Here is a 23064-nt window from a genome sequence, read left to right on the forward strand (position 1 = left end):
CAAATATCTGTCTTCTCTTCCCTTTCCTCTACTTGAGAAGGAAAAACAAAACCCTTGTTGACAGACATGTATAGTTAAGCAAAACGAATTTCCCCATTGACCATGTCCAAAAAAATTATATCCTAATCTGTATCAGAAAGTGAGCAGTGTGTTTTGTCATGAGTCGTCTGCAATCATAAAGCTGATCAGAGTTCCTGAGTCTTTCTATGTTGTTGTCTTTACAATATTGTTGTCCTTGTATAACTTGTTCTCCTGCTTCTCTTCAGTTTACTCTGTATCATTTCATGTAAGTTTTCCCAGGTTTCTCTGAAACTATCCTCTTCATCATTTCTTATAGCACAATAGTATTCAATTACATTTATATATTATAGCTTGTTTCTCCATTCCCGGATTGAAGTATACACCCTCAGCTTTCAATTTTATGCTACTACAAAAAGAGCTGCTATAAATATTTTTGTACATGTTTAGAGTATGTTTGACTTAGGACTGATACTTCCCTTAATTTCTTCTAGGTATAATTCCTCCTACTACCCTTTGCCTTTTGTTTCTTTGTTTAGTGAAATATGTTTCTGTATTCAACTCTGTGCATATGTCTGTCTGTGTATTCTTCCCTCCTTTGACCAGTTGAGATGAGAATGAGGTTGTGTCACCTGATTGCCCCCAATCCCTTCCTCCTTGTTTTATAGACTTCTCCTTGTCTACCCTGATTGTATGATATAATTCTCCCTGATGTTACTCTTTCCCCACTTCCTATCGCTCACCTGAGTATTCTTTTTACTTACCTTTACATTATTTTTTTAGGATCATTACAGTGTAACAGAACCACAAAGGTGTCTAGAATTAGACTGCCTGTATGAATCCTTTTGATGATAGGGTGCAAAAGGGACATACATATCTCTCATTTCTTCATATTAGAATACAAACAATTTATCTTTGTTTTGTCCCCTATTATGATTGTTCGTTCATGTTTACCTTTTTATGTTTCTTCTGACTCCTATGTTAAACTTCAGTTTTGGTCTTTTAATTTGGAATACTTAGAAGTTTTCTGTTTTATTAGGGGTCCATTTCCCATCCTCTCCAACTCATCTCCCCGCCACGGTAGATTTATATTTAGTTTTGCTTATTGTTATTCTTGGTTATTAGCCTATATTTCTTTACCTTTTGGAATACTGTATCCTAAGTCCTCCATTCTTTTTAAAGTGGTGGCTGCTAAATTTTTTGTGATCTTGACTGTGGTGTCTTGGTTCTTGATTTCTTTCTTTCTAGCTACTTAATAGTGTTTTTTCTTTGACCTGGAAGCTTAAGATTTTGGTTATACTATTCCTAGGAGTTTTCATTTTGGGGTTTCTTTCAAGAGGCGACCAGTGAATTCTTTCTGTTTCCACTTTGCCATCTGGTTTTAGGAGATCTGTGCAGTTTTCTTTCAAAGTACCTGGAAAAATATGATGCTTTACCTCCTTTTTTGGTTATGGCTCTCAGCTGGCTCAGTGATTTTAAAATTATTTCTCCTTGATCTGTTACCTAGCTCAGTGATTTTTCATTTGAAGGTTTCTTAACCTTTTCTTGTTATTTTTTCGTCCTTGTAATTTTCTTTTTACTATTTCTTGATGTCTCATGGAGTCATTGGCTTCTCTTTGCTTCATTCTAATTTTCCAAGAGTTTGTTGTTTGAGCAAGATTTTGTACCTTTTGTACCAAGCTGTTAATTCTCTAATTCTTTCCTTCGTAGTTCTCATTCCTTTCCTAATTTTTTCCTCAAGTGCTCTTATTTCACTTATAAAAACATTTAAATTCTTGCTTCATCTGTTATTTATTTATTTATTTATTTTTATTTTTAGGTGATTGGGGTTAAATGACTTACCCAGGGTCACACAGCTAGTAAGTGTCAAGTGTTTGGTCTGAGGCCAGATTTGAACTCAGGTCCTTCTGACTTCAGGGCCGGTGGTCTATCCACTGCGCCTCCTAGCTGCCCTACTTACTTCATCTCTGGCAGGACTTCTAACAGAATTTGTACTCAACCTGTGGTTTTTTTTTTTTGAAGCTTTGCTAGTAGATATTTTAGGGTTATTTTCTTCTGGGTTTATGTCTTGAGAGCCCCTGTCATCCTTGTAGCTTTTTTATAGTGTAATTATTATTTTATTTTGTTATTTTTTTCAGACTACTTCATGGCTTTGGACTTTATGTTAGGCCTGGATTCTTTCCACTTATGGAAGGAGTTCCTGTGCTATTCTTGTTGCTGCTTTCTTAGAATGTTGAGCTTTGTATTATTCTAGTATTACATGAATGGTAATAATAACAATATTACCTATCATTTATATAATGCTTTAAGATTTGTAAAGTACTTTACAAATAATCTCATTTGTTTCTCCTAACACATCTGCTATTATTATCTCCTTTTACAGATGAGGAAACTGAGGCAAACAGGTTAAGTGACTTGTCCATGATCACATACCTGGGAAATGTCTGAGGCTGGATTTGAACTCGGGTTTATTGACTCTAGGTCCAGTGTTCTGTCTACTATACAGTCTAGCTTCCAGAAACAACTCAGGTTGAGGAGCTACAAGTTTTCAGTGCTCTCAAAGTGATCTGACCCAGGGCAAATTCTAATCTCTGCCCCTTCCCCCCCCAATCGGTAATGAAAGTTCCCAACATGGTTTGGGGTCTAAGTAATTTGCCTCATTTGGAGTTTCTGTAGACTGCTTCTGGACACAGCCATCACTAGCCAACTAGAAACCTCTGCCAGTTCTGCATAATAGAACTGTAGACTACTTTTTGCTCTGGTCTTCCTGCCCTGTTAGTCCCTGAAAGTGTCAGAGTGAGCTGCAAGCTGGAACTGAGAACCTGCTCAGTTCTTAGGGTCAGAGCCACACAGCTATTGTTTGCTTCTGAATGTGTTTATTACACAATATACAACCAATACTCACGATTGCTTACTTTGGAACCTTGTCAAAGAGTCCCCTCTCAATCTGCTCTGGATCTCTGACATGGAACTGGTTAGTGATCATCAAAGCTGCCAGTTGGAACCCGTTCCTGCACTTTGTATAGGTCTAAGTATCTCTTTTCTGGATCCTAGAGCCTTTTCTTGTCCTAGTGCACAACCTTCACCGTTGAAATGCTTTTGTGCAGAGCTTTCTTCGCCAGACCCTCTACCATTGTCTGTATACCTCTCTGTCTTTTACACCTGAGCTGGAACAGTGATTCATTGTGCTTTTTAAATTTTTCTTTCTTTCTTGGATTTCTTGGTCAGGATTTGATCTGGTGCATTTTCTAGATCTGGAGGAGCTGGGGGCATGGAGGAAGCAAAGATATAGGGAAGGTTGTGGTTCATTTTTCTTGGTATTCCCCCATCTTGGGGTTCACCTCTTAATGATGTATTATGAATTAGATAATCCAAAAGCTCTTGCAGTTTAGCAGATGAAGGAAACTATATTTTGAGGAAGTTAACTCAAGATTGATCTTTCTGATTCAGGTTTATATGTGTACAACTCATCTACATTTTTGGATACGAAGTAATTATTAAGTAGAATGTATGCATTTGTGGCTATTTTTAAAAGCTGAGTGCATACCCAGCTGTAATGACAAACATTTGTGGAAGCTACAGCTAGAATATTTCTTTTTATAGCCCCTTTAGTTAGTTTACATGTAACATCCCTAATCTTAAATTGTGGTTCTCTCTCTACTGATTTTTGGAAAATCCACTGCATGTGATCAGGAACATCTCCATTCAGTGTAATCTGTTCTCCAAAAGATTGCTCCATTGTGCCACTGTCATATTCTTGTATGTTTATTACAATGTTCTGGTATGCTGGGTGCAGGAAGGAAAATTAACCTCAAATGGATAAAGTTCTAGTATGCAATTATTATAAGCTATCATTCTGGGCAGAATTACCATGGCATTGTCTTTAAAACCTTCTGTTCCCCCATCTATCAAAGGAACAATGGAATTTGGCTCTAATATACCATCTTCATAATTTAAATGTGATATCAGTATGTAATTTATACATCTCTTAGCAGGGTTAGAGCCCACACCACATATAATGATATAAAATTATCTATGAAAAGTGTCATCAGAATTCTAAATTTTGTGGAAATGTGAAACTACAGAGCAGTTAGGACTTCTTTCTAGAAATTCAACAACACTTTAACTTCAGGTCTTCTACCATCTTTAGGCCTAAACAAAAATGGCCTGTTTAGTTTGGAAATATCTCTAGTGGCCTTGCTTATCTCACAAATTTGTCTAAAACTAGATAGTTTCTGATTTTTTGTGCTAATCCTCCTGCTGCATTGCCTAGAGCTTCACTTATATGTGACAAAAACTGAAGAGAGTCAAAGTTTTCTTTTAAAAATTATTTAGTATTTCATTTTTCCCCAGGTACATGTAAAAACAATTTTTAACACTTTGAATTCTAAATTCTCTCCCTGCCTCCTCTCATTGAGAAGGTAAGCAGTTCCATATAGGTTATACGTGTGCAGTCATGCAAAACATTTCCATATTAGTCATGTGAAAGAAGACATAGACTCCCCAAAAGACTCTCTAGAAAAATAAAGAAAGTAGAAAAAGTATGCTTCAATCTGTGTTCAGACATCATTAGCTCTTTCTTTGGGGATGCATAGCATTTTTCATCATAAGTCCTTCAGAGTTGCCTTGGATCATTGTATTGTCATAGCTAAGTCATTCACAGCTGATCATCTTACAATATTGCTGTTAGTTTGTACACAGTACATTTCTCTTTGCATCAGTTCATGTCTTTACAAGTTTTTCAGAGAGCATCCTGCTCATCATTTTTATAGCAACAATAGTATTCCATCATAATCACATACCACAGTTTCTTCAGCCATTCTCCAATGGATGAGCATATTCTCAATTTTCAATTCTTTGCCACCAGAAAAGAGCTGCTATAAATGTTTTTGTACATGTAGGTCCTTTTACTTTTTGTTTTTTATCTCTTTTGGGATACAGACCAAGTAGTGGTATTGCTAGGTCAAAGAGTAAGCATGGTTTTATAGCCCTTTGGGTATAGTTCTAAATTGCTGTCCAGATTGGTTGAATCAGTTCACTCCACCAACAGTGCATTAATGTCTCATTTTCCCCACATCCTCTCCAATATTTGTCATGTTCCTTTTTCGTCCTATTAGCCAATCTAATAGGCATAAGGTAGTACCTCAGAATTGTTTTAATTTGCATTTCTCCAATCAGTAGTAAGAGCATTTTTAATATGACTATAGATAGCCTTGATTATGTCATCTGAAAACTGTTTGTACCTTTTGATCATTTATCAGTTGAGAAATTGCTCTTACTTTTGTAAGTTTTAATCAGTTTCTCTATATGTTTGAGAAATGAGGTCTTTATCAGAGAAACTTACTTTAAAATTTTTTTCACAGTTACTATTGCTAATTGTATTTTCCGCCATCCTCCTTCCCCCTTCCTGCCCTGTGTATTCTACTCTGTCTCTCGTTTCACCCTGTCCCTCCCCAAAAATGTTTTGCTTCTGACTACTGCTTCTCCAATCTGCCCTCCATTGTATCATGGCCCCTCCCCACCTCCCCTTATCCCCTTCTCCTCTTTCTTTCCTGTAGATTTCTATACTCAACTGAGTGTATATGTTATTCCCTCTTCAAGCCAATTCTGATGAGACTAAGGTTCACTTACTCCCCCTCCCTTCCATCTTCTTCCCTTCCATTGTAAAAGCTTTCTCTTGCCTCTTTTATGTGAGATAATTTACCCCATTCTACCTCTCCTTTTCCCTTTCTCCCAGTACATTCCTCTCTCATCCCTTAAGTTTAGTTTTTTAGATAACCCTTAATATTCAAGTCACACTGGTGCCCTTTGTCTATATATATCCCATTCACCTACCCTAAGGCTGAGAAAGTTTTTATGAGTTACAAGTATCATCTTCTCATGTAGGAATGTAAATAGTTGAACCTTACTTAAATCCCTTATGATTTCCCTTTCCTGTATACCTTTTTTATGTTTCTATTGAGTCTTGTATTTGACAAATTTTCTATTCAGCTCTGGTCTTTTTATCAAGAATGCTTGAAAGTCCTCTGTTTCACTGAATGTCTATTTTTTCCCCTGAAGGAATATACTCAGTTTTGCTGGATAAGTGATTCTTGGTTATAATCCTAACTCCTTTGCTCTCCAGAATATCCTGTTCCAAGCCCACAGATCCTTTAATGTAGAAGCTGCTAAATCTTGTATTATCCTGACTGTGGCTCCACCATACTTGAGTTGTTTGTTTCTGGCTGCTTGCAATATTTTCTCTTTGGCCTGGGAGCTCTGGAATTTGGTTATAATATTTCTGGGAGTTTTCATTTTGGGATCTTTTTTAGGGGGTGATTGGTGGACTCTTTGAATTTCTATTTTAATCTCTGGTTCTAGAGTATCAGGGCAGTTTTCTTTGATAATTTCTTGAAAAATGATGTCTAAGTTCTTTTTTTTTGATTGTGGCTTTCAGGAAGCCCAATAATTTTAAAATTACCTCTCCTGGATCTATTTTCCAGGTCAGTTGTTTTTCCATTGAGAAATTTCACATTGTCTTCTATTTTTTCATTCTTTTGGTTTTGTTTTATTGTTTCTTGATTTATCATGAAGTCATTAGCTTCCATTTGCTTCATTCTAATTTTTAAGGGTTTATTTTCTTCAGTGAGCTTTTGGACCTCCTTTTGCATTTGGCCAATTCTGCTTTTTAAGGCATTCTCCTCATTGGCTTTTTGGACCTCTTTTACCATTTGGCCTAGTTGGTTTTTTAAGGTATTATTTTCTTCAGTATTTTTTTTGTGTCTCCTTTACCAAGCTGTTGACTCTTTTCTTATGATTTTCTTGCATCATTCTTATTTCTCTTCCCAGTTTTTCCTCTACCTCTCTTACTTGATTTTCATAATCCTTTTTGAGCTCTTCTGTAACATAAGACCAATTCATATTTTTCTTGGATGCTTTGGATGTAGGAGCTTTAACTTTGTTTTCTTCTTCTGAGTGTGTGTTTTGATCTTCCTTGTAACCATAGTATACTATAGTCAGAATTTTTTTCTTGCTGTGTGCTCATTTTCCCAGCCTATTTTTTAAAAAATTTTAACTCTTTGATAAAGTAGGGGTCTGCTTCTGGGGTGGAGGGCACACTGTCCCAAGCTTTAAGGGTTTTGTGCAGCTGTTTTCAGAGATACTTCTAGGGGACTGTAAGTTTTCAGTTCTTCCAAGGTGGTATGCTCTAAGGCAGACCTGCACAACTTGGCAGTAGGTAGGGGCTAAACTAAAATAGGCTAAACTCTTTCAGGCTGCAGATAGGTTTTTAGCAGCTCACTTTTCAAATAAAAGTATAGTTAATGATTAAACTATATTGCAAATGAACCATTTAAAAAAAGTGAAATTTCAATTAATAACAATTAATTACATTTATTACTTAAGATTTTTATTTATCATGAAGTTATACCTTTCAGATTAGAGATAGACTGATGATGGTTTATTGCTGTGGGTCACATGACAAACAGGAGAGAGTGTGCAGTGACAGTTCATCCACCATGTTACATGATGGGCACAATAGTGACTAGTAGTGGAAGGTGGGTTAGATTTAGAACCAGAAGGTGTCCTAGAGTTCATCAACTGCATTTTCCTTGATTTTTACAAATGAGGAAACTGAGGCTCAGAGAGATTAAATAACTTGCCCAAGGTCAGAGGTAGTAAGTAGCAGAGCTAGGATTTTAATCCATTTTATCTGATTTTAGATCCACTATTATTCCTAGGGTGGTGTGGTCTTCCATAGATCTTTAGAAGCTTGTTTATTCTTCCTGCTTCATTTATGTTTGTGTCAAAGCTGTCTTCATTGCATGGGTGGACTGATGTCATATGTATTTTATGGAGAGGAGAATCTAGGCATATGAATTCTCAGTTGCTTTTTTATAAAAATAAAATGATATCACAAGAGTGTAGAAGTATGTGAACTTTGGAACATCATTTTCTTTGAGGTATCCTGTAATGTAGTAACATTTCTCTGAATACTTTTCAAATGGTGCTATATTACTAGAAGCTCTTCCTAACTTCATTTTTAAGGGTCCTTGTTAACTTTCCATAGTACATTAGATATTTACTGAGCCCAAACATTGTAGTTCTACTATTATTGTTGATCTGAATGAATTCTTACATGTGATAATATGAGGTTTAAAGGACTCTTTTAGTCTGAGAGATTGGAACATATTCACAGTTGGTTTGCTTGTACAGTATACACTTTATTGAAGGATACAAGAAAAGAAAAAGAAGTTAGTTGTATCTAAATAAGTCAGTAGTCTCTAAGGGGTCATATTTGCAATAGGGGTTTGATGGCCAGTTCTGGGAGATTCCTGTACACAGAAATGGATTTGTGTTAGAACTGAGGGCTTTGTGTCCATGTTGGGAGTGGCTTCAGTAGAGTATCTAGGCTGAGGATTATATACAAAGGCAACTTGTCTTGATCTCAGCCTGGTCTAAATCGTGTAGGGTTGTACAGAGTATTTTCTCTGCTCTAGGGTCATGTAACAAACATATCTTATAGCTTGGGTGATGTGTACAGCTCCTGGGAAGTTATAATGGCTCAATGTAAGCCTACTACCACAACAGCTAGAAATTCTGGCAGATCTGGTCCGTTTTGTGTTTATTCATCTTTCACTTTTACTTTGAAGTGTTCTTACAATGATTTGGCTTAGTTGGGTCTCCTATCAAGCCCTTTTGGGGTTTGTTTTTGCTTTTTACATTTTTGCAAAGAGATCCTCTTCTCTTTGCTCTTTTCCTTTTTCTTTTCTTCTCCCTTCCTTTCCTTCTCTTTTTCCTTCTCTTCCTCATTTGTAATTTACTACTACTACTACTACTACTACTACTACTACTACTTACTACTACTACTACTACTACTACTACTACTACTACTACTACGGTATGTGCTGTTGTTACCATTTTACTAATGAGGAAGCTCAGGCAGACAGAGGTTATGTGACTTTTTCAAGGTCACATAAGTAAGCCAGTAAATATCTGAGGCTTGATTTGAACTTAGGTCTTTTCAAGCTACTGCTACAGTAGCTACCTCAGCTGTTCCTCTAAACTCATTTTGCTTTTGGTTTTCATTTCTTTTTCCCATGGAAAGAGACAAAATGTTGATGACTGAAGCATTTTATGAACTCTTTTAGCATCCTCCTTGCAGTGATTATTTCATATCATTTAATAGCAAGTGTTTTCTTTCTTTTTCCACTTGTCAGAGCCAACAACTTGTTTAAACAGGTTGGGTTGGAGCTGTTGTAATTGCATATTATGCCTTTTCATTTTTATCCTTTCTTTTAATTTGAAGTTGGCTTTAAGTTTTGCTTTAAAGAATTAATGATCTGATTGTATACATAATTCTGAAATGAATGCTGTATTGTTAACCAGTCATTTATTTTCTGTTTATAACTTAGTTTCATTTCTTTGGTGATAGTATTGGGTGGGCTAGACACCTTATCCCTTCTTATTCTTTATTAAGAAATCTTTCAAACTTTCATGTTGTAAAGTCGGTACAAAACCTCATTTCCAATATCATATTTTCCTATACTAATGTGACATTGAAGTAACTGTAAAGAGATAAAGTAACTTAATTTGGAGAATCTTGTCAAGTTCTTCATAGAATTTCTCTACTACTTTATCCTTTGTAAGAAAAAAAAGATGAAGGTGTGTAAGTTGCAGATATTCTTGTGGTAGAATGTTGGCTTATGTATTCATCATGAAAATGGTAAGACAGGATGACTAATGTCAGGTGATATTTCTTGTTGCCTTTGTGCATGCAGTTAAAACAAGTTTGCCAACTCTTTTATTTAACTCTTGAGGAACTGGTGATCCATCATTTATTTAGCTACAACTTTGAGTTATATTTGTAGTAATAAAACCAAAAGAAATGTGGTTCTGTTCTTCCAATATCTACTTGTTGCCTATTTAACAAAGATTATACATTAAGAGAAAAAAAGTTACATTGATATTTGTTACCAGTTCTAAGAATTGTTTTGTTTTAACATCATCTTCCTATTCCAACAATCTGCTAACACTGTCACCAGGACTGAAACAGAGGTGGGGTGGCTTTTAAATGCTGGAGAAGTCTTTGTTGGGTTGCTGTTCCTTCTCCATCCCTTTCTGCCCAAGTTATCACCTGGCAACTAGACTTCTGATTAGGTTTTTTAGTTAGCTAAGCTAGTCCCAACACAACTTGTTTATAGACCCTCATGCTATGTTATTGCTATTGAAAATCCCTGGGGATGTGCCATGACTCCAGTTCTTTGCTACAACAAATACTACATTCATTTCCTCTTGACTACCAGCTTCAGCATCTGTTTAGATATGCCTAAAACTATGACAGTCCCTGATATTCCTGCCTGTAAAAATTCCTGTCTGTGTAAATAGTGATTTATTTCCATGTATTTAACTGAAATCCTTTGTATCATTGTATTTAAAGGATACTGATGAATCATAGACATGTATTTTAGTATCTATTTAGTTAGCTGTCGCATGAAATATTTATGTAACAGTGAGATGACATTACTGAACAAAGGGTTTTTTTGGGGGGTTTGGGAGGGTAAATTGCCTTTGTATGAAATCAGTTGTAATGAATTTGAGGACTGGTCCTTAAAATAGATTTAGGAGATAATTTTTATTGAGTATATAGGATGTTTAAATGCATATCCAAATTGATTAAAAATAGCATATGTATTTTTATTGTAAAATAGCACCTTGTTACATTCATAGGATCATATGACTATAGTATTAGAACTAGAAGCAACCTGGTCCTCTGGTATAATTCACTCATTTTATAGGTGAAGAAATAGAGTTCAGAGAAATTAAATGACTTGCAGAGCCAGGACTTGAAACCAGTTCCTCTGACTCCAAATCCAGTGCTTTTTTTTCTAATAGCACCAAATTGCTCTTTTGGAAAGCACTAATCCCAGGAAATGTAGCAAAACTTGTTCTAATTTTCTTGTCTTGGATTTTGGTTTATAGAGGCTACGTTATTGATATGATTATAGCCATATAGAGTAGAAGCTACATTATATAGAAGCTTTAGACAGTACAAACATGAAATAAATTGTTCTTTGATATAGTTACTAGTGATAGTATCCTCTTCTTGTAATGATTTTATTGTTTGATAATCAGCATCTTCAATGGATCTGTGGTTTAATTGACTTAGGTATTCCTTCTAGTAATGCATATTGTAATGCATCCATGTCTAGTCACTCTTTGCTACAGGAGGTCCACCAGATGTGCTGAGGGCGTTCCCTGTTTTCTCTTGAAATCTAGATGATACCAATGGATTAAAAAGAAACACTTATCTATTGCTCTTAGCACTTGATCACCCACCTTTTTTCTTCATTCTTTTTTTGAATAACACCATTTAATCTTCTGATTGATAATTTCTAGTTTGTTATATGTAGCCTTCTGCTTATACCCACTATACACCTCTCTATTGCCCTTTGTGTGTTTCTCAATTTCAGTTCTTTTCATCTCAAGCCACGTAATATTTTGTGACTCACAATCCTATAGCACCAGGATGATATTAATATAAAAATGGGTTTTGTTTCAGGATGAAACTTGGGATCATTAAAAGAACTTCATAATTTCCCAGAGGCATTCTAGTGTTTTCTTCTACTTCCAATCAGTTTTGGGCCTCACCATTTGCATTTTCTCTAATACGTACTAAGATGGACGAGCCTTATATGTTGTTCATCTAATTGCGTATCATAGTCCAGGCAATAGGAATTCTTAATCTATTTGGTTTTTACCATGTGGATAGGTAAGCCAAACTCTTTTAAAAAAATTTATTTATTTTTAGTTTTCAACATTCATTTACACAAGATTTTGAGTTTCAAATTTTCACCCCATCTCACCCCTCCCCCCACCCCAAGATGGCATACATTCTGAATCCCTTCCCCCAGTCTGCCCTCCCTTCTGTTATCCCCTTTGCATTCTACTTTTCTGTAGGACAGGATAGATTTCTGTACCCCATTTCCGGAATTTCTTATTTCCCAGTTGCATGTGAAAACTTTTTTTTAAAATATTTGTTTTTAAAACTTTGTGTTCTAAATTTTCTCCCTTCCTCTCTCCCCACCCACCCTCATTGAAAAGGCAAGCAACTCAATATAGGTTATATATGTGCAGTTATGCAAAACACTTCCATAGTAGCCATGTTGTGAAAAACTAACTCTATTTCCCTTAATCCTGTCCCCCTCCCCCGCCATTAATTCTATTCTTTCTTTTGACCCTGTCCCTCCTCAGAAGTGTTTGCTTCTGATTACCCCCTTTCCCAATCTGCCCTTCTCTCTATCATTCCCTTGCTCTCATCCTCTTCTCCCCCTGTTTTCTTGTAGGGTAAGACAGATTGCCATACCCAATTGAGTCTATGTGTTATTCCCTCCTTAAGCCAAATTCTGAGAGTAAGATTCAGTCATTCCCTCTCACCTTCCCTTGTTTCCCCTCCACTGTAAGAGCCTTTTCTTTTCTGTTTTTTTGTGAGATAATTTATCCCATTCTACCTCTCCCTTTTCTCCTTCTCCCAGTATAATCCTCTCTCACCCCTTAATTTTATTCTCCAGATATGACCCCTTCATCTTCAACTCACTCTGTGCCATCTATCTATCTATCTATCTATCTATCTATCTATCTATCTATCTATCTATCTATCTATCTATCTGTCTGTCTATCTGTCCATCCATCTATCCATCCATCCATATAATTTTTTCCCTCCAACTACCCTAATACTGACAGTGGTCTCATGAGTTATATCATCTTTCCATGCAGGAATGTAAACAGTTCAACCTTAATATGTCTCTTATGATTTCTCTTTCCTGTTTACCTTTTCATGTTCCACTTGAGTCTTGTATTTGAAAGTCAGATTTTCTATTCAGCTCTGGTCTTTTCATCAAGCATACTTGAAAGTCCTCTATTTCACTGAATGACCATTTTCCCCCCCCGAAGGATTATATTCAGTTTTGTTGGGTAGGTGATCCTTGGTTGTAATCCTATCTCCTTTGCCTTCCGGAATATTATATTCCATGCCCTCTGGTCCCTTAATGTAGAAGCTGCTAAATCTTGTGTTATCCTGATTGTGTTTCCACAAGACTTGAATTGTTTCTTTCTGGCTGCTTGTAATATTTTCTGCTTGACCTGGGAACTCTGGAATTTGGCTATAATATTCCTAGGAGTTTTCCTTAGCCAAACTCTTTTGGACAATAATCGTTACATTTAGGAGTCTGAGTAGTATTTAGTTATTATGTCATTTGGGATTAGTATTTGGAGAGTCTTACTATTAATTCCTCTTCAGCCTCAACTTGGTGCTATATCTGGAGCATCTGGGTGACACAATGGATAGAGTACTGGGCTTGGAGTAGGAAGACCTGAATTCAAATTTGGCCTCAGATACTTACTAGCTATATGATTATGGGCAAGTCACTTAGCCTCTGCTTCCATTTCCTTAACGGTAAAATGGGAATAATATTAGTATTTATTTTCCAGGGTTATCATGAGGATCAAATGAGGTAATATTTGTTAAGTTATTAGCACGGTACATGACACTTAGAAGTCACTTAGTAAATGCATGTTCCTTGTTTTTTCTGTATCTCTTTTCTCCATGATATTGATGAATACTTTTGGTGAACATATGTGTCAGTATTTTATTCCCTGCTTGATTTTAATGATCCAGTGAGGTTGTATCTTTTTGTTTTATCTTTCTATCAGTCTTTTTTATTTTGACTGATAAATGGGAGATGGTTTGTAGGAGAGAAGGTGAGTGTTTAAGGTGACCTTCTACTCTACTGAATCAAATATTTTGTTACAGTCCTTAAACAGTAGGGGATATTGTATTCTCATTTTTCAGTCGTATGCTTTTAAAGATGTGTCCATTTTGAAATAGTACTTGTGAAAGTCTGCCTATTTCCTTTAAATTCTCTAATTAAAGGTTCCCTCAATGTGTGTATTTTATTCTTATAAAAACTTTTAAACTTCTTTTTGTTATGAACTTAACAAATATCTGCAGACATGAACCTTTGCATATATAAAGAACAGAAAAAGATTTTCTATGAAATTGTAAATCTCTATTATGTATAACTTGTTTTTTTTTTAACATTTATATGTATTAAATTCAACATCATAGTGCCAGTGTTCTGCTTGTGTATTTCCCTTAAATTATTTTTGCTCTCTTTTGTTGTTATTATTATTATTATCTTTTACTGTTCCATTGACATCACATTTATGGGAGTGTCTGGGTAGTTACAGTGCTAGTGAATAGGTAGGTAGGGCTGTCATGTTATATTTCCTAGCAACAATGGTACCAGCAGCAATGGTAGTATTGTTTTGATTATTTAACTCTGAATAGAAGATGAAGAGCAAGGGATGGAATACCTCCATAGAGACTGGGTAGATAGCAAATGGGAGCTGCCATTACTACAACTAGTACTAGTACTAGTACTACTACATCTTTTCTAATGCCATCTTTCTTAAGAATGGTAGTAAAATTAAACATTTTAGATAAATTTTGTAGTCAACTGTTTAAGTGCCAAAACTTCTTAATTAGTATCGGTAAGAACTTTTTCATTATGCATCTAACACTTTATTTCCCTAATCAATAGAATACATGGAATATAATTTAACCCTATTCTTCATTAGAAGCACTTAACTATTTACAGCTGCATAACATACTGATTTTTTTTTTCAGGGTGCTGCTTGCTATATATCAGATTTTTATGTCACATACCACAGTAAACTCCAAATCAATACCCAGTCAGAATATGAAAGAAGTTACTTTTGCAGTAAGACAAACTATGGCAAAAAATGGATAAAAGTGATCACATTGATCATCTTGATAGACAAAAATGTTCATGTTTGCTGATATCTGTGAAGTTCATAACAAACAGATCCTTCTGTACCCTTGAATAGTCAGCTAGTAGAGTTGAGGAATTTAGAGTACAAGCCTTTTAATCATGCTTAAATTACTAATTTGGTTCTGGCTTGTAGGAGAAGGTGTTTGTTTTTGAGGCAGTGTGGCATGGTAGAAATAGCTCTGAATTTGGAGTGCACACAGTTTTGAGTCTCGGGATCTGAGTTCATCCCAGCTTTGCCGTTTTACTACTTATGTGATCTTGTGTAAGTCATTTAATATCTCTGGTCCTTAGTTTACTCATCTGTAAAACATGAAGGTTGAATGCTCTGATTTTATGACCATTTTAGGTATATAAGGTTAACATATTTATTTATTTGTTTGTTTGCATGAGCACAGTCAGTTCAGAGAGAACAAAAAGGTAAATTGTGAAGTGGGAGAAAAATCTTTCCATCACTGACTTTTTTTTTTGGGTGAGTCAGTTGGAGTTAACTGACTTGCCCAGGGTCACATAGCTAGTTAAGTGTTAGTGTCTGAGGCTGGATTTGAACTCAGGTCCTCCTGATTCCGGGGCCAGTGCTCTGTCCACACTGCACCACCTACCTGCCCCCGTTATTGACTTTTTAAAAGCTATTTTATTGCTGCCAGGGCCAGGAGGCATTTCTTTCTTTCTTTATTCATTTGCTCGCTTGGTTGTTTATTAATAAATTAAATTTTATTTTAAGTTCTGAATGTTTTCCTTCCCACTCTCATTGAGAGTGGTGCTGAAAAATATATATATTATTTTGTTGTCCCATTTAGAAAACACTATATATCTTTTAACTCTAATTTCTCAAGAAATTTGTTCAGTTCCAAATTTCCTCTTTGTTTCTGTTTCTGTTAGACTTATCCAGTACTGAGAGAAGGATATTGAAATCTCCTGTCACTGTTGTGTTACTGTCTATAAATTCTTGTAGCTTAGATATTATTTCCTTTCTTAATCTGGATGCTAAGGCATTTGGAACATATTAGTTAAATACTTAAAATGGTTTGGGTCTTAGCTTCCTTTTAGCATAATGTAGTTTCCTTGTTTGTCCTGTTTTACTTTTTGAATGTTGGTTTTTGCTTTGTCAGTTACTATGATTGCCGCTCAAATTTCTTTTTTCTGTAATCTTTATTTTTAGTATTTTATTCCCCCCCCCAGTTCTTAACATTTATTTAAAAAAATTTTTGAGTTTCAAATTTTCTCCCTCCCTCCCCTTCCCTCCTTCCTCCCTGAGATGGTAAGCAATTTGATGTAGGTTATACATGTTCAATCACACAAAATAAATTTCATTAGTAATGCAAAAGTCAAACACTTTTTGATTTGCTTGATGCGTAGTAGTTTTTTTTCCATTCCCTCAGTTTTGTGTATTTCTTTTTTTTTTTAAATATGTATTTCTTGGAAATAACAGATTGTAGAATTTTTTTCCTTATCAATCTGTTACTTTTTTGTTTTATTGTATTCTTTAATCTATTCATATTTAAAGTTATGAGAATTAGGTTTATATTTTCCTCCATCTGCCTCTAGTATTGGTTGATTTTTCTTTTTTTTCTTTTTTGGCTAGGTAATGGGGTTACATGACTTGCCCAGGGTCACACAGCTAAGTAAATGTTAGGTGTCTGAAGCCGGCTTTGAACTCCGGTCCTCCTGAATACAGGGCCGGTGCTCTATCCACTGCACCACCTAGCTGCCCTTTGGTTGATTTTTCAAGTTACTATTTCCCCCCCTCTTCTACCATAAACACAGAAATAACTTCAGTTACTTCATCTTAATCTTTTTTTTTAAATCTTTTTAAGGTGGCCCTGTTCCCACAGACTTTCTTCCCCATACCCTTGATTCTTTTCTCTCATTTGAAAGTAGTTACCCTTTTCCCTTTGAGATTTTGCTATTAGTTCCTTTTTTTCCTCCTGCTTTTATCTTATATTTCTCCCATTCCTTTTTTTGTATTAATCATATAGATTCCCTTTTTCTTTCCTTCCCTTTGACTAGTTCTGTTCATTTAAAAAAATCGTATTTTGCATCCCTTTCTAGAAAGGATTTCTTTACCCTCTTCATTATTCATCCTCCCTGTTTATAGACCCTCATTCTCTGGTTCATGATCCCTATTATTATCTAGTCTTTTTCTATTCTCTGTTTCTCATGCAATCAAAATTTACAGGGTATCCATTCTAGCCTCTTCCCTCTTGTAGAGTTTGCCCTGCGGATTCTCTGTCCATTGTGCATCATTCCCAGACCAATGTCAATTCTTGTAAGTGTCAGGGGGGACAAGAACCCTCCCCTGCCATATTCCTGGTTATGCAACTTACCACTTAACTATGTCCTTTCCTAGTTAACCTGTTCTCCTCCATTTGTCCCCAAATCTCCTTGTGTCCCCCTCCCACTTCCCCATGTGTCAGTTTTCCTCACAAGTTCTAAACCCTCTCTCCCCTGACCAGGGTAGGAAAAGTGGACTTTTCATATATCAACTTCCCCAAGCTTCACCCAGTGTAAGGTCCCAATCTCCCCTTCATGGAACCTCTCTCATAACCCATAAGAGTATTGATCAGTGGAACCCCCTTCAACCAAATACCTAATTTCTTTCTTCTCCTTTTCAGTCCTTCTCCCTTCCTCCTCACCCACTCCCCTACAGGCTATTTTATTACTAGAAGGGTCACCTTCCCCTCATTGCTAACTCTTTTTTTTACCTGAGCGTATCACATATTCCTTTCAATCTCACTGTTCCTCTCCCTCTCTTTCGTATACTCCCATGAAAACCTTGATTCGCCTGCAGAGTTTCATCAAGTTCTGTCTATAATGCTCCATGTCCACCTCTTCATTGTGACTTCCACTGGACTTCACCCCTGTCTTCTAATGTACATTGAGAAAGAAGTCTCTCACTTCTCTCTGTGCTGTCCACTTTTATTCATTCCTCCTGCTTTCCTGTTGTCTGGGGGTGTTCAAGAAGCAAATAATCTCTTCAGTTCTGACTTTCTTTCTAAAAATATGTCACATCCTGCTTTATTGTTTAATGTCCATCTTTTTTCATTTGTGGTAAAGCATAGATTTGCAGGGGTAGGTTACCCTGGGCTGCATCCCAGGCAACATTGCTTTTCAACACACATTGTTCCATTCTCTCCTGTGCTTAGCATGGCGCCTGGCACATAGTCGGCACTGAATAAATGTTTATTGATTGACTGATTTCTGGTGGGTGTAGAATTGTCTTGTGTTACTTGAATTTTGTAGAACTTGTTTCCGAATTGAATTTTAAATTTATCCTCTTTGTCTCTTGGGGTTTGCAACCTTGGAACTTTTTCTGGAGGCAACCATTGAATTCTTTCACTTAGCATTTTATTTTTTGTTTTCAGAAGTTCTGAGTAGTTCTCTTGTATTTCTTGCAGTTTGGTGTTCAGATTTTTCATGTTGTCATGTTCTTCTGGGAGACCTAATATCCTTTGGTTGTCACTATACATTCTGTCTTGAAGATCAGCATGTTTTGCTTGCATAGTAAGAAGATTGTTTTTTAAAGTTATTTTTTGCTTCTGTTCTTCTGGATTGTCTTTCACTTATGTGAATTTGAGCTTCTCTCTTTTATTTCTTTGGTGAGATTTGCCCTCACACATAAAAGTTTTTCTATTCTGCCCATGACTTATGGTGTGTAGGCCATAAATTTTGCTCATAATTTTCGTTTCCTTTTTGAACATGTACAGCATGTTTTTTCTTAAATTCCACAGGGTAGCAGTATTATCAAGTGTTAGATTATTTTCCTTTGTTTTATAGTATTTATTCATAGGTGCCTGAACTCATTTACTAGACCTGAAGGCCATATTTCCTTCTTTGTTTAAATCAAAATCCTTTTTTATGTATCTTCTTATACTCAAGGTCTTTGAGTTTTCTTCTTCTGGAGATCTTTGATAATTTGGTTGTTTCCCTTGTATTCTACTATTATTCACTTTCTGACTCAGTTCCCTCTGATTGGGGTTTCAGGTGTCTCAGCCTCCTCTCACATTGGGCAATCCATGATTATTAGCCAGCCTAGATCTCTGTCTGAAGTGACTTTTGGTTGGACATAGCTGGCCCAGCTAGATGCTGAGTACCTTCCTTCATGTTTAGTGAAGCTCTACATGGTCCCTTCCCCATACCCCTCTTCCCCAAACATTCAAACTGTGTCCTGTCTTGCTCCTTCTGAATCTTGTTTATCTGGATTTGTGGTCCTCAACGTGTTTTTGGCCTTCTCTCTTAGCGATTACCGTTATGGAACAAACTTCCACAGCCTGCTGTTGGGGTTTCCATGGCATTGGAAAGAGGAAGGAGGGCCGTAAATAAGTTTGGGTTTTGTTAAAAGCCCATGTGTTGAGTGTTTTAGTCAGCTAGAGCAGCCTTGCTTGCTGGTAGCTTGGAAGATGGGGGAGGCCTGCTAAATGAGCTTGGGGTTAGTGAGTATCATTTTTTTTAACTTTCTTTTTGATTCTGGGTATTCTAGATCATGGAGATAGCTGAACTCCTTTATCTTTGGTGCATAATTTTTTTTTGGAGGTGTTTGGGTAGTTGTGAGAATCAGAGAAAATGTCTAGTCCTCCATCTTGTTCACATGTTATGGGAGTCTCCACTTGCAGTTAGTTTTAGATAGGTGCTACTCATCTATTTATTATCTATGTCTTAAGAAAAGCTTCATTTATTCCTGTACTTTTTTGTGTTTTTAACAAGAATGGGTGTTTTATTTGCGACATTTTTCTTTGAAGGCTTTGCTTATAGGTTTTTTTTTTTTTGGTTATTCTCGAAAACAAAAAACAAAGAGTTGTTTGAGTCTTCACTGTAATAGCTCTTTAACACAGGATTCTTTTTGTTTGTTTCTTCATTCTCCCAGCCTACTTCTTGACTTTGTCTTTCAGTTAATACTGAGTTCTGTGTACTTCTTCAGAGTGTGGGAGCTGAAGTCTAGCCTTAATTTCTATCTTCCATCCATATGTTTTTTCACAGCTGTGGATGTGCAAGCTTTCATTGCTCCCAAAGTGGCATGATCTGGGTGTAGATTCCTTCACTGTCCTCCTGGTCTGAGTTCTTCAAGGTCTTTGCCTATCTTTGGGTCTGTCATCATGTCCTTGTTTGGGAGTTTCAGTAGATTGCTATTAGACCCAGTCAGTATTAGCCTTTAATAGGGTTTGGAGTGACTAAATTGCTGACTCCCTTTTCATCTGTTTCTCTTTTCCTGGTTCTACTCCAGGGTTACATATTGGGCTGCTGATCTACCCCTTTGATCAGAGAGAGCCACACAGCTACATTTCCAGAACATAATTCCTTTTTCACTGCACAAGTTAGGCTTGCTATTACTCCTCTCCATGTGATATTTGTTACCTGAAATTGAATGGTTGGCAGCAGAGCCACCTGATGGCACTCATTCCTGCAAATGTTGAGCAATCTCCTGGGTTCTCTTTCTGCCCCATTGCTTCTTGCCGTTGTGCCCTGTCTAGACCCTTCTTCAGTCCTTACATGAGGGAATGCTCCCAACTATGCAAGCTCTAGGCCAGAACTTGTTCCTAGCATCTACAGATCTGTCTGGTCCTAAGCCACCCTGGGTAGGAAAATGACTTTTTCTTGGCTTTCCCAGTCAGGATTCAATCCATTGCATTTTCTAGATCTTTGTTGTGGAAATGTGTGAGTAATTTAGGCTAAAATGCTTACTTTGCCCTCTTGATTCTGCCTCTCACTAGGAGACTTTTTACCAACTTGTGGATTTGTAGCTATTTTCTATTTAGTTATAAGTTTTTGACAGCTGATGGTCAGATACTGTAAATTTTTGAGATTGAATATCCCCTCTCTTATAATATTTAAAAATCCCATGAAAGTTAACCACCAAGTAGACTAAAATGAGAAAAGGCAAATAGAACAGTTATTTTGTTACTTTCACAATTTTTTATGTGCACAAGTAAGCATGCAGGTTTTACTTTCTTAATGACCTTGACAATAAAATATTTTTCTAATTGTAATTTTTCTAACAAACTTGATATATCATTTAACTTAATTAGCTTAAAAAGTTATTTGGTAAGATTAAGTTAAATAATATTTAAAATTTATTCATGTAGCATTTGATGTGAATGGGTAGCCCAATAATTCTAGGAAGCATGTAATTCATGTAGAAGGAAAACTTGATTTAAAAAAAATTTTTTTTTACCGTCTGATTTTACCCTCTCATTTAATTACATTGCATACATAATAATAATTTTTGTATGCAAATAAATTGTTTCTCTGAGAGAGATTATATAAAATAGTGATATATAGTCATCTGTGCAGTTTCCAATACAGGAGAATTCAGCAGAGTGTGATAATCAGTTAAGGGAAGAACAATTGTTGTAGCAGTGAATGACTTGTTGAGAGTAGAACTCAATCTGGACTTCTGTTCTATATTGTCTTTATGTTTTAAAGACGAGATTAGGCATCTTCAGTTTGTGTTTATTGCTAATTCTGATGCCAGTGTGAATTAAAGGAACAAGATGGCCCCATTAAACTTAATACTAATTTCCATTGTTCAGGTAAATATATCAGTTTTGGTGTTTTGAAATCTATCTGGTATTTATAGATTAAGATTCTGTGCCACTTGTGTATTCCTTGATTGCCACTTACAATTAGTGCTATATTTCTCAGGTGACATACTTAGCTGCATTCTTTAAAATGTGGGTTTTAATGAGCAACGAAGCAACTTGAAGTGAATAATTCTTTCTCCTGAGTAAACTGTATATGATTTAGGTGGAAAATAACACTCATATATGGAACCAATAAAATAAGATTGCAGTAATAGTTAATGGAAAAGCATCCATTTTCTGAATGTTTGTTTTATTTGAGATAGACTTCATTACCTATTATGACATACTTCTATAGCTCCTTCTAACTCTTTTCTCCTTCCAAATCACTTCTCCCTCCTCAGTGATACAATTTTGTAATAAGTAATCTAGGTCAGTGAGAGTGGATAGGTAGGAGAGAAAGGAAGAGGATTTCAAAAGATAATGCTAAAAGAAGCAGTGGTCATATTTTAAATTGAAAAAGTATTAGACTAAGTCTGACAAGATTGTGAACAAACTTTCAAATTAACATCAAAATTTGTGAAATATTAAATGATACCATACCTTCTTCCCTTTGGCCATTATCCTCATCCCTTTTCCATTAGAATCTTACATTCTACTCCTGAGTCTCTTGGTTCTGATTTTTAGCCTTACCTTGCCAGAGCCCAGGCCTCCATGCCACATCTTTTCTTCTCCTCACCAGGGAGCCTTGTGCATTCCCTCTGTCCCTTTTGACACCCATTTATGTGTTATTTTTCATCATTAGTTACCTTTCTCTCATTCTTTTCCTTCCTCCCCTTTTCTTCTCCCAGTCTCTCTCTCCCCATCCATCTTCTATCATCTATCCATCCGTTCTTCTATCTATCATTGTAAAACAATGTCTCTGTTCTATGTTGGCAGCCTTTAAGAAATCTGTCAACTCATAGTATTAAAGACAGTTGTAAGTTTACCCAAATAATCTTTGAGAAATATATCCTAACATTCCAATTCTTAGTGATGTTGGTTATATTGTTGATACCTCTAACAATACATATTTCTACCTATCCATGTTTGCCCACACTGTGAGAAATTTTTTCCTGTCCTTCTATAAAACTGCTATGAAATCTCACTCAGCATGTTAGGAGCCTTCCTTTCATTCTTTTGATATTATAAGAATATTAGTGGAGCATGCATACTGTCTTCCCATTATCCTTTGCTCTTATTACATGATTAGTCCCCCATCGCCCTTTTTTCCTGGTTGTATATTTCTCTGATTATATACTTCTTCAATACTTCTTCCCCTGTGATTCCTTGTTTTTAATGAATTGTAGATTGCTGATGCCCACTGTGAACCTTTTTATAACGTATGTTTTGGGGATGACATTATACTGATTGTATCAAATCTTAAAACATTGTACAGCTTGTTAAATGAGATTCATAATCATTCAAGATAGTTCAGTCTAACTAAACACATAGGAAAACAAAATGGATAAGAAGTTACTATTGTCAAGAATATGCTATTATATGGGTAGACAAATATATCAGACTCTTCTATCGGTATATTTATATATTTGTGTATACATATATATATGCACATGTATACATATGCCTGTTTACATGTACATATATAAGTGTATGTGTGTATATTTGTATATTCATGTATGTATATTTTGGACAGATACTGC

The 23064-nt window shown here is 35.9% G+C and overlaps 1 protein-coding gene and 1 pseudogene across 3 annotated transcripts in view; one reads left to right on the plus strand and one right to left on the minus strand.

The window, feature by feature from the left end:
- ARHGAP32 (Rho GTPase activating protein 32) overlaps positions 1–23064 on the plus strand; it is a 359487-nt gene that overhangs the window by 27265 nt on the left and 309158 nt on the right. The gene's annotated exons all lie outside the window — the stretch shown is intronic.
- Positions 3211–18316, minus strand: LOC110192582 (NEDD8-activating enzyme E1 catalytic subunit pseudogene; annotated as a pseudogene).

Source organism: Phascolarctos cinereus, unplaced genomic scaffold, assembly GCF_003287225.1.
Source record: "Phascolarctos cinereus isolate Bilbo 61053 unplaced genomic scaffold, phaCin_HiC Scaffold_726;HRSCAF=1367, whole genome shotgun sequence".
In the NCBI taxonomy this organism is placed as follows: Eukaryota; Metazoa; Chordata; class Mammalia; order Diprotodontia; family Phascolarctidae; genus Phascolarctos; species Phascolarctos cinereus.